Below are 11,923 nucleotides of genomic sequence, written 5' to 3' on the forward strand. Positions count from 1 at the left end.
AGCTTACATAGGCACATGAGAACAAAAAAAGAGGCGCCCATAACACACCACTAAACCATCAGATGCGCTGCCAAACATATGGTGACACAGTCTAACACAATATACGGGACACCATATAAGATCTACTAAATACACCATAAATCACACGTACCTAAGTCATTTACATGCATATATCACAACTCACAAGAGAGATTATTGGAAACCTAGGTCAAAACTCACTCCCTCAGATTGAGCACGCTCGGAATTAAAACATGCCAATGAAAATAACAAATCAATAGATGATAAGACCATAGTGAAATTCATGCCTTTATAAACACCTGTTTGAACCAGAAAAGAAAGGTCACATATTGTGCGTGTATTGCCAACATCCAGACATGGCATAATGCATAATGGCAGAGAAGTTGACATAACCAACCATTTATTATTTCAAGTGGGATGTTGACGGGAAATATGTGGGATAAAGATAAAAGGAACACTATAAGTTATATGAAGATCATACTACGTACTATTGCATAGTATTTTGGGATGATTCTATGATACTATACTAACTTGTGATGAACAAACTTAGTCAATTTTGGGTTGAAACTCGTTTCTAAGCAAACAAACGAGCTTAAACAAAAGTATAAACTTCACTAATAGACAAATCTAACTCGAAAAAGTATGTATTCAAATGGTATAGCAATCAACTTGTGTTTTTCGTCCATAAAGTTGTGTGTGTTTGTTAATAAGCTCGGTTAAAGTTCGTTCAAGCTCCAACTTAAAAAAAAACAAAATAATGGATATTGTTTAATTTTTAATAGTTGAATGATAAACAGTAAACCAGAATTGAAGAATTTAAATAAACGGAAGGAGTATACAATTAATTCAAGAAAGATGGATCTAGTGTGGAATCTGCAAATGGGAGTCGGCATCAATCCAAAATTAACACCCAAGAAACTGCAAGAATCTGAGCAGTAATTAGTTTTTTTTTTAAAAAAACAGAAAAAAAATAATCCGTTAATAAAGTTACCTTATAGGTCTGATGTCTTCATAAATTCGGCAGCAAAGATGATCTAGTAAGATGACTTTATAAACACATTCACCTGATACATAAAAATATAGTAAGATGATTTTATAAAAGAAAACAAGGGGACGTGGGAGTAATGGGATAAAGAGAAAGAGGAGGCAAGTAGCTTACTCTCTCTAGATACCCAAACAAAATGTGTAATTTACACATAACAATTAATTGAAGATTAAAACAAGAGAGAAGAGCAGGAATCATAGCATAACTTACCACCAAGTCTTTAAGTCCCTCAACCATCAGCATCTCCTTCAAACAGAATTATTGTCCTGTGTGCTTAATCTTTTCTCAGAAATCGCATCAAGTCCAGTAATTGTATGTCTTCAACACAAAAAAAAAATAACAATAACACAAATTACTACAGACGATACATCATGACAGAAGAGGACAATGGGTCCTAACAGGAAACTTAAAGAGAGAAAAAAGAGGATGAAAATTGATAGCAACAGAGTACTACTGCGAACTACACTAATTGCAGAATGAACAAAAGGAGTAATCATGTCATCAGAGACTAAATATTCAGAAGAAAAGGAAACAAGACCTAAAATGTAGGCATAAAACTTGCAGATTGTACTACCAAAGCATGGGAAATCTCTTCCCCAAAATGTAGGCATAAAACTTGTAGATTGTATTACCAAAGCATGAGAATATCTCTTAATTACTTGGGGGGGATTAATTACAATCATACAATTGATAAAGTATTAGAAGACTGACTGGATTTTTGCTTCTTAATTGAGCCTTTTAGCACAATTCAAGATCACTTGCAGCTCAAGTTACTCACACTCAACGTGCTTGACTTGTTTGAGGCAGCCTCTACGGGGAACCATCTGCACCGTGAGAATGGAAAGTTCGATGATGGCGGTGGGAAGGGAGGCCATTGGAAGTATAGGAAACTTATCATGCCACTCTTCAAAGGCCTCGACCCCGATGGGTGAATATTAAGGGGAGATAATTACTTTGCCTTTTATAAGCTTTCGGAGGAGGAGAAGCTTGACGCGACGGTTGTGTCAATGGAAGGGGAGGCACTACGGTGGTTCTCTTTTGAAACACGGAGGCACCTAATCAGGTCTAGGGCGGAGGTAAAGCGGCGAGTCTTGCTGAAATTTCGACCCACTAATGTCGGCACCTTGCACGAACAGTGGTTGGCCACCACCCAGACCACCACTGTGGCCGACTATACGCGTTGGTTCATTGATTTGGAGTAGCCGCTTAAAGACGTGACAGAGAGCATCATGATGGGGCAATATGTGAGCGGCCTCGAGGAGGAGATTAAGGCAGAGATAAGAGTATTAAATCCGTATACCTTAGACCAAACCATGGATTTAGCTCCTATGGTGGAAGAAAGGAACCGGGTGAAGAAGGTAGGGTTTGGATCCAAGAGGAGCGGGCCCTTCTCCTACTTTAACAAAAGCCCAGTAACCCCACAATTAAATACCTCCCAAACATTAGCCCAAACACACATCCTAGCCCCAAACCACTATCAACCCACAAACAACCAATATAGCCCATTCCCCAAAACGAATACTAAACCTTCTACATCCATTGGATCCCACGGGTCAAACATAACCAATACTCAAAACCAACAACCCAGAAACACTGCTTCCGGTTTGCGATCTTCCTGTGACGTTAGGAGATTGATGGAGCGCGAACTCCAAGAAAAAAAGGCGAAGGGACTATGCTTTAAGTGTGATGAGTGGTGGGAAGTAGGCCATGTTTGTAAGAGGAAGGAGATGAATGTCCTGCTGATAGATGACGAAGGAGAAACCGAGGACGACGAAGACGGAGAATTTCATTCACTGTAAGTACCGGAGGAAAGAGAAATTCCGACCACAATTTCAATTAATTCGATCACGGGGTTAACCAACCCCAAGACACTCAAGTTAGTCGGGAAGATTGGCGACGGGGAGGCGGTCGTTATGGTCGATCCCGGAACCACGCATAACTTTATTTCTCTTCTCTCCAGGCAGTAGAGAAGTTAGGGGTTCCAGCAAAGGAGTCTATAGGCTTTGGGGTCTCTCTTGATAATGGAGAGGCAGTAAGAGGGACATGAGTATGTAGGGGAGTGAAGTTGCGGTTGAACGACGAGGTGGTGGTGGACAAGGATTTCCTTCCCCTTGAATATGGAAATTCGGATGTAATATTAGGCATTTAGTGGGTGGAAAAATTGGGACCGGTTGTGACAAATTGGAAAACACAAGTTATGAAATATGAGGAGGGAGGAATCACGGTCACACTTAAGGGGGATCCTTCATTTGCCCGGTCTAGAATTTCTCTAAAGGCCATGATTAAAGTGATCACACGAAAAGGTGGGGGAATTTTGTTGGAATGCAACCAACTGGAGGAAGAGGAACGAGAGACGGGGAATGCCCTATGTTCTTACGAGATATCATGGCTGATTTCCAACAATTTTTTGGGTTGCCGAGCGGTCTTCCCCCACGTCGGAGCGAAGACCATGCCATCATTTTGAAGGAGGGCATTGACCCGGTAGGCGTGAGGTCCTACAGATATCCTCATAAAGATGAGATTGAAAAGTTGATTGGGGAGATGATGAAGGCTGGTATAATCCGGCCCTCAAATAGCCCATTTTCCAGTCATGTGTTGTTGGTAAAGAAGAAGGATGGGTCATGGCAGTTTTGTGTGGACTATCGTGCTCCTAATTAGAAGACAGTCCGAGATAAATTCCCAATTTCGATAATTGATGAGTTACTGGATGAACTCCATGGAGCACAAGTGCTTTCCAAACTAGATCTTTACGCGGGCTACCATCAAATTTTAGTCAAGTCCGAAAACGTACAAAAAATGGCTTTTCGAACCCACAAGGGCCACTACGAATTCCTAGTCATGTCGTTTGGGCTCACAAATGCACCCGCCACATTTCAATCTCTCATGAAAGAGGTATTTCCAAAGATGGTCGTGGGCCCGCCAGGCCCGAGGCACGAAAAAAGCCCAACCAGGCACAAGCACGAGAAAAGCACGGCCCGACAGAAGCAAGATGTCGTGGGTCGTGCCTGAGCCGTATTTTTTTGGAAAAAGCACAAGGCACAACACGACTCGACCCAGCACGACAAAGCACACTAAATTTAGAAAAAATAGGCTTAGGCACGACGGCCCGACCCGGCCCGAGGGCATGGGCCCTATTTTGAACTTTTCGGTCCGGCCCGACACGATATATAGTGGGTCTGACTTGGGCCCGACCCGTGGGCTCTTCTCGAAGCCCGACGCGGCCCGGCCCAAATCCATCTTTAGGTATTTCACACTTAAGAAAATCCGAGCTTGTTTTTTTTGATGACATCATATAGTTCTTGGTATTATCTCTCCTGAAAGAACACCAGCTCTTTGCTAATGAAAAAAAATATGAGATCTAGGGAAAGCTGAGGTGGCGTATTTAGGCCATGTAATATGTAAGTATGGAGTTGTTGTTGATCAAGAGAAAGTGAGGGCAATTAAGGAGTGGTCCGTGCCACGAAATTTGAGAGAATTACGTGGGTTTTTGGGGCTCACAGGATATTATCGAAAGTTTGTTTACAACTACGCACATATAGCACATCCCCTGACGAAGGATAATTTTGGGTGGAAGGAAGCAGCTACAGCAGCGTTCATAACGTTGAAGGAGGCCATGATCAGTGCACCGGTGTTGGCCATGATCAGTGCACCGGTGTTAGCCATGCCGGACTTCACCAAGGTGTTCATAGTTCAAACAGACGCATCCGGGTTTGGGTTAGGGGTGTAAGACAACAGAGCTATTGCGTTCTAAAGTAGAATTCTTGGGCCTGGGGCAAAGGGCAAGTCAATCTGCGAAATGGAACTCATGGCCGTAATTTTGTCCGTGAAAAAGTGGAAGCATTATCTATTGGGGAGGCATTTTGTGATACGGACAGACCAACAAAGTTTGAGATGCAACACTCAACAAAGAGAAATTGGAGCCAATTATCAAAAGTGTGAGAGAGTTAATTAGGTTCGATTTTGAGATTCAATACAAGCCCGGCTCGACGAACAAGATGGCAGATGCCTTATCTAGGAAAGGGAAGGGAGAGTTGGAATTTGGGTGGTTGGAGTTGGAGGCACTCATAACATCTCAAGGAGTAGATTGGGGGAAGCTAGAACTTGAGGCGGGAAAGGATGTGGGTTTACGGAAGAAACGGTAGGAGATTAAGGAGGGAAAACAGGTGTTGGGATTCACAATACCAGGAAAGAGGTTGTTGTATAAGGGGCGGATGGTGGTGACTAGAAAGTCACAAATAATTCCACAGTTGCTTCGGGAGTACCATGACTCTCCTACTGGCATGCTGGTGAGGTGAAGACATACCTTAGGTTGGTTTTGGCAGGGAATGAGGAAGGATGTGGCGGCTCAGGTGAGGGGATGCAACAATTGTCAACGCAACAAACACACACAACAGCAACCCGCGGGTCTGCTGCAGCCATTACCCTTACCAACAACAACATGGGAGACATATCCATGGATTTCATCGAGGGATTGCCAACCTCAAAGGGGGTCGACACGATTCTAGTGGTGGTTGATCGATTGTCAAAATACGCACACTTCATTGGCCTTAAACACCTTTTTTCAGCTATGACAGTGGCAAGTGCTTTCATCAAAGAAGTGGTAAGACTTCATGGATTCCCTTCATCAATTGTCTCGGATCGAGATAGGATTTTTCTTAGCATTTACTGGAAGGAACTATTCAAACTCCATGGGACTGAGTTAAAGAGGAGCACTTCTTACCACCCTCAAACAGATTAAATCTGAGAATGTAAACAAAGGATTGGAGACCTATTTATGTTGCTTTGCAGGAGAGCAGCCACGGAACTGGGCAACATGATTAGCTTGGGCAGAATACTCTTACAACACGTCACCCCACTTCTCCATTACCATGACACCATTCAAGATAGTGTATAGCAGGGAGTCACCAAAGCTGTTACGCATAGGGGTGAGGCAAACTCATGTGGATAGTGTAGAGGAGTTGCTACAAGAACGTGATTATATTCAGGATGAACTGAAATTAAACTTACTAAGAGCACAACAAATAATGAAGCAGAACGCAGACAACAAAAGGAGAGAAGAGAACTTTAAAGTGGGGAATCTGGTATTTCTTTCTCAAGTTACAGCCATATAGGCAACGTTCCTTGGCCAAACGACCCTATGAGAAGCTAGTTGCTCGTTTCTATGGGCCGTATGCAATCATCGTATGCAATCATCCATAAGGTCGGCCAGGTGGCATACAAGTTGCAATTGCCCACAACTTGTAAAATTCATCCGGTTTTCCAAGTTTCTCAGTCGAGGAGAGTTGTTGGGGGGTAAGTGGTTCATCCCACCAACCTGTGCGTGTTACTTCTAAACTTGAACTCATAGTTGAACCCGAAGAACTACAAGTTGTGCGAAACAGGGCTGATGCCACAAAGGAGGTGTTGATCAAATGGAAGAACCTTCCACTGTTTGAGGCGACTTGGGAAGAAGCCAACTTGATCTCTACTAGATTTCCTAACTTCCACCTTGAGGACAAGGTGTGTCTCTTGGGGGGGAGTGATGTAATGGACCGTACCACCAAACCACTCATACATTTGGTCTATAATAGGACAGGAAGAGATAAGAAAAGGCAACAACAACCCTGCAAGAGTCAGAAAGCAACAAGTAGCAGCTGGTGCAAGGGGCGTTACCATAACATGAGCAGCAGATGCAGTAGAAGACAAATAACAATTAATGTAGCGTACTAATAGAAAGAGAGGATTATTGTGTATTGTGAAGTGAAGTGAGATTTGCAACCTAAAGTTACTGCCTTGGAGAGTAGTAGCCTCAAGCTACTGTTTTGTAACTAACTTCACCTTCTAGGAACCTTCTAGGAATTTCAGTAATCAAAGCTTCCATCTCTCTATCTCTTGGCGTGTTGTTTGCTTTGTAATTTCAGGTGAAAGAGGCAAAAACATTGCAAAATGAAGAGCCAAAGGAATTTAAATTTTTGGTAAATATATGCACATTATATGTCTTGTCGAGAGTCCACTTATCTTGTTATTTGTCTAAAAAAGACTAAAGAAAGATATTTGAGATTTAGTTGCGAATACATTACAACTCAACCCCTTATACCCTCCTTAAAAAAACAAGAGAATCGAGTGCAGCGCCCTCAATAAGTTGTGAATTCTAATAATTATGAAGACATATCAAAAACCACGTTTACCTTGACTACAACATTTTCATTCGACAAGGCATCGGCAGGCCAAAAACGAGCAACCATCCCTGCATCATAAGGGAAACATTTATCCAGTAATTAGTCGTCTGCAAGTGCATTCAGAAGAATTTTATGACAGCTCCAAAACAATCTTCAGTTAAGAGTTATACACAGTCAGGCACGCATTGCTATAGTAATGAGACACTTTTTACAAACACACACACAGAACCAGGCTTGATAAAATGAAATACCTCCACGGTGTAACTGTAGTTGCTTTGACTGATGAAGTCAAAACACACATTTATCTTGGCAGTCTCAAACTTTACAAAACGAAGTCTGCCACCAAGTATTGGATAACTTCTCCTATTACCATTAGAAATTCCAAATATCTGCTTCATTGACCTCTTACGCTTATCTTCAGCTGATTTATCCTCATGTCTTAGAAAAATATACAAGCTTGATAAGGGACCCTAGCAGACCAATAAAAGAAGTTACCAATTGTCCCAGGCTTCTATAACCAAGTACAGACTGTTGCCCTGTGATATAAATATCCCAGGACTGGCTATTTCCCACACCTAAGTACCTAACAAGCGGAGACATACTTCCAATTTCCCAGGTCTGACCCCAACACCAGTACCCACTACCGAGACCCTATAATTCTCTCCATAACAATAAAAGATGCACATCCATCTATGCAACAAACATCTAATTGTTGAACCAACATACACCCTCTAAAAGATTGACTAACAAGCAACACCATTACGCAGCAAACAAATCACAATAATACTAACAAAAGTTCTTCCGTTCAGCTGAGATTATATAACCCAAGAAGTGTGTGCTACTGCTACCATTTCTTGAATAAGCTCTAGTTTATTTTTCTGTTCCAGAACTTCATATACGAAGCTTAATTTGCAACCCAAAAAAATAGGAGTGCTAATGACCATCCTAACATAATATAATATGAAATTTCACTCTTATTCACTATGTTCCTTCAATCTCGCCTAAGAAGCCAAAGAATTCCGTGCCATGACGATCTCTTCCTAATAACGTAGAATGCACTTATAAACTTTAACAGACAACAACTTCCAGCTTCGTGAAAATAACATCCACACCCAACCTTAAAATAGACTTCAAAACCCAACCCATCTAAATCCAGACCCAAAATAACTGACACCATATTATAGTTACCTTAATTTGCTAATGTACCATTAAACTATAGGTTGCTAGGAAATCAAATTGGCCAATAAGCAAAAGTTAACAAGGAGTTCAACAAAAATAAAATTTATCCATTTTCAATCAATGAGTTACCACTCCATCATTCAAAACTATCTTACTCAAAATATTGCAAATTTAACCTAAATTTCGTATAAATAGCTAACATCTAACACACGTGAACATCATACCGTAATAATCACCAATAAATCACATACTAAAACCTAACCTGAGATTTTCGGAATCTAAGGTTTACAGCTTGATTAGTATTTTGTAAGTTGCTCAAGCAAACTGTGGATAACATCATTATTAGGTGCAATCTTCTCCGGAAACAGAAATCTGGTAGAAGAAGCTGCGAGAAAAACAACGAAGAATAAAACCTAGAATTAGCATCATTCACAAAGAAAATTGAGAGGAAAAACTAAACTAAAAAGTAGAAGAGAATCATCACTCGTTCCGTAAATGGCAGGTATGGGATTCAAGAGTGAGGATGTCTACCCAAAATGCAATAAAACAAAAGGTTAATAATCACGAATTTCCGAAATTAAAAAGAGAGAATACCTTCGAGAGATTTATCACACTAAATCGTAGTATTTAATCCAACAAACGTACTTTTGGAATGACATCAGAGAAGTATTAACAAAAATTAAAGAGTATCATTAAATCAAAAGCAATAAGATGGAGAGAGGAATTGAATAAAATAAGGATAATAGTTTCTATAACAATCGTTGGAAGCAAAAGATGTGAAGTTGCTTGGAGGAGAGAGAGAAAGGATATGATGTAGAAAGAGGAGGGAGAAAGCGAAAACCAGGTCAAATGAGGAAGGAGGTAATTGGTAGAGAACCACAACGGAAAAACTGGTAGCTCAAATATATACAATTTTTTAAGTTAAATAGTATAGGAAGCTACAAGTCATTGTAGCCCATCAATGTGAAAATATGTAGTAGCTTAAATTAATTGTAGCTAAAAATATGATACGACAAACTTAGCCACAACACCTTATAGCTCACTATTAACGTTGCTCTAAGTGTTAGAATTTCTATCTGTAATTATAGGTATATCACCACTTTAAATGTTTTCCGTTGAGTTAGTTAGCATCTACGTGGTAGATTAATAGATAACTACTCTTTTTTCTTTAAAATGTGATTTAAAAGAAATGTTAGATTTACACCGTAACTATGGAAATCTGTAGAAAAACAAATCTGAAAAAATATGTAGAAATCACAAATTTTAATTTGTTTGGCTAATTATTATGGAAAACAAGAAAAATTGAAATTATTTCACTTCTTTAATTTTATTTTCCTCATATTTCCACAGTTTTTCCATCACTTTTGAGGGAAAAAGTGTGAAAAAGAAAACAGACAAAATATAACTAGTTGATTTTCACAGATTTCCACACATTTCATTTTTTCCCACTTTTCCATTTAAATTACCAAACAAGCTAAAATTAAGGAATGCTCATATTTCCACAAATTTACATATTTTTCCTCATTAAACTAGAGTTCCCAAACACAAAGTTACATATGTATGGTTCACCTATAATTCATGGTAGAGTACGAATGATTTCTTAGCCTAGTAGTTAACTTCGAGGATCTACTTATATGATATCACATATTTGAATCCAACTTATTTCATTTGTAATTTGCATTGCTCTTGTGCTCATACGCAAAAAAAAAAAAACATATCATGGTTGATTATTTGTACTGGCATGGGGACGGAAAAGGTATGAAACACTTGCTCTGATCTCTTTTCTAATGTGCAAATATACCCTGCACAAATAGGAACGTTAACTATTTTCGAGGGTGATTCGAGGGTCATCTCCGATTGTTGGTTCAACAAATATATATATATATATATATATATATATATATATATATATATATATATATATATATATATATATATATATATATATATATGAGTTCTCAAGTAAGTATTAGTTGAAAGAATTGGAATTGCTTACCTTTGGCAAATATGGCAATAAATGAGGTCGGGAGATATGGGCTAAGATTCATAGGATAGTCACCCATTGACTTTAGAGTTTAGAGCTATCAAGTGACAATGACATACCGATAGACCAATATGTCGGTTACATAGACCCGTACCTGCTGATAAGAGATATGTTGGGTAATGTAGGTTTATCTATATGAAAAATACAATCGTTAATATGTGTTGAATTCATGCATAATCAACATACTAATGAACTTTTAGTAACTAATTATTACTTTAAAGGCAATAATTAAAGGGTTGATTAGCCTAACTCCTACCTGATTATCTCACTCATCAGTCATTGACTCATTTCCCAAGGAACAATCAGTAATCAAACACAAATACACAATGGGCTGTTGCTGGCTCGATGGAGAGGGATGGGCTGCTGTTGGGCTGTTAGGTCGTGTTGGGCCGTATTTTCTGTTGAGCCTACATTGATTGAGCTAGGTACTATTCTTGTCTTGTGGCAGCTGGAATATTTGCTGGCTTAGATGCATAAACCGAGCCAACGTTGAGCTTGGTATATTTCGTCAATTTCCTTGCTAAGCATATTTGATACTTCGTATAATAATATTTTCACACCAGTTTGTTGCCACAGTCGACTTATTTACAAAATTATTAAAATTATCTTCATGTAAAATATTAATACTTTCTTAATAACATAGAGATTAGAGAGCCAGCATCGTGATAGATGTTCGTAGTTGGCTAATCCGTACTTGCTAAGTTGCTACCACCTACCAAACATAACCACAAGTCACAATGCTTATAAATTAAGCTTAACGTCATGCAAAACCATCACTCCAACAGCCCACCATAAGAATTCAAATCTGGGCCATTGAAATACTCCAGATAACCCAACGATAAACTAACTATACTATACCATAGTACGATGACAAATTTATTTTTATTTTTGTCTTGTAAATAATATTATTGAATATAATATTAGGTTATTGACAATTTGACATACTACATATGGATCGACATGTTTATCTATACACATAACTAATACAATAACAACGTGATCAAGAAACAATTAACAACTATCAGAAATAGGCGAATGAATAACTAAGAAGTAGATGCAGATTGGCAAACAAAGTTATGATTAAGTAGTAATGTCTAGTGTTTTAGAATATGGAACAAATGTTAAGTAAAGCTTTTCATAGGGTTCAATATATAAACATAAATTATAGATTACTTTAAAAATGATGCTCTAAGATCACATGATATGTCCTAAACTTCTAGTGTGGGCATCAACATTATAAGAGGATGCATGGGAATCAAGAATAGAAGCAGGGCAAGTGCATCATGTCATCATGTGCACTCGATCATCTTTAGCAAAGTGAACCAAAACTAGTAGGCCCCCCTCAACCCAAGTTAATGTGCAGCTAATTGCAGATTTTGGAGTTGTTATCCCTAATTAAGCAAGTGAGGGACCCACACTAGTCACAATACTAATAGTAGTAAAACTCCAGGTGCTCATGTATGTTTCAACTTTGAAGCG

The 11,923-nt window shown here is 39.1% G+C and overlaps 1 protein-coding gene across 4 annotated transcripts in view; it reads right to left on the bottom strand.

Annotated features, from left to right (window-relative positions):
• Window positions 1-646: 646 nt before the first annotated feature.
• The window catches only part of LOC110795036 (uncharacterized), a 31,815-nt gene continuing 20,538 nt past the window's right edge, over window positions 647-11,923 (bottom strand). The window contains exons 6-10 of one of the 4 annotated variants that reach the window (XR_008928565.1): window positions 8,663-8,785; window positions 7,231-7,289; window positions 1,274-1,381; window positions 1,010-1,082; window positions 647-936 (exon numbers count right to left, since the gene is read on the bottom strand). The gene's annotated coding sequence lies outside the window, so the exon portion shown is untranslated. Of the gene's footprint in view, window positions 1,083-1,273; window positions 1,382-7,230; window positions 7,290-7,472; window positions 7,692-8,662; window positions 8,786-11,923 lie in introns of all 4 variants that reach the window. The other 3 variants (XR_008928564.1, XR_008928563.1, XR_008928562.1) reach the window with 3 other exon arrangements.

Source organism: Spinacia oleracea, chromosome 2 (genome assembly GCF_020520425.1).
Source record: "Spinacia oleracea cultivar Varoflay chromosome 2, BTI_SOV_V1, whole genome shotgun sequence".
Lineage (NCBI taxonomy): Eukaryota > Viridiplantae > Streptophyta > Magnoliopsida > Caryophyllales > Amaranthaceae > Spinacia > Spinacia oleracea.